Consider the following 999-nt stretch of genomic DNA (forward strand, 5'->3'; position numbering starts at 1 on the left):
AGTAAAACACTGTGCTAAAGAAATCAGATTGGATTGGAAAACTTAAGTGAGGAAAATGGGTTGAACATGGAAGTTGAAATTTGGAGCCCTTCAACATCAGAACTTTTTCTGCTGGAAAAATGGGCTATTGAAAAATGGGCTGTTCTTCAACTTTTCAACATGACTGGAAATAATGATATTATTTAAATACTACAAAATTGAAACGATATGAAGTCTTAAAATGAAAATGCAAAGGAAAGGGGAATTGAAAAATATCTCCTATATTTTTTCAAGTGAGTGTCCTTGCTTATTCTCCTTGACCACCTCATTCCCATGAAAAGTGGTGCATGTTATAGTGAATTGAGCACTGGAGGAGTCAGAAGACCTAGGTTCTATCACTTCCTATCCAAAGTGACCTCAGGGAAAGTTCTCTCCTTGAGGCTATTTTCTCACTTTCTAAACAGTTCTACCACCACTCCACAGCTCACCTTAAAAGGACTGTCAATGAAATACACAAATGCAAGATGCAGGGATAGTAGAACTTGTACCGAAGTTAAAGCACCAAAGGCACACAGCCCTAACTTAATTTTAAAAGCAAACCAGTTCCCTCAACAGCTCAGTAAAGTTTCTCCTTAAGGAGACAGCTTGAGTTTTTACGCTAACCTCCAAAACAGGACATCTCACAAATGCTAAGAGAAGACTTTTGCAGTTTGAAACTGTATTTCTTGGTTTAAAATTTGTGTTTAATGGCACTAAAAGATACTTAAATTCACAGTTCAAATCTGAAAACAATAAAAGCAAATTTCAAGTTCACAGATTTTTTTTAAACTCAAAAATCTTTGCAAACAAAGAGAATCCCTTGGATGAAGACCCCCCGTGCTTGCAGAAGCTGGTTCACTTGACATTTTCTTCTCTGATTTATCCTTTTAAAAAGCATTAAAACTTAAGAGAAGTTAAGAGGTACTCCGGAGAAGGCTAAGTCCCCAAATTGAAACATTTGTTTCCATGTCTGCAAAGGAA

Source organism: Crocuta crocuta, unplaced genomic scaffold (assembly GCF_008692635.1).
Source record: "Crocuta crocuta isolate KB4526 unplaced genomic scaffold, BGI_CrCroc_1.0 scaffold1133, whole genome shotgun sequence".
Classification (NCBI taxonomy): Eukaryota; Metazoa; Chordata; class Mammalia; order Carnivora; family Hyaenidae; genus Crocuta; species Crocuta crocuta.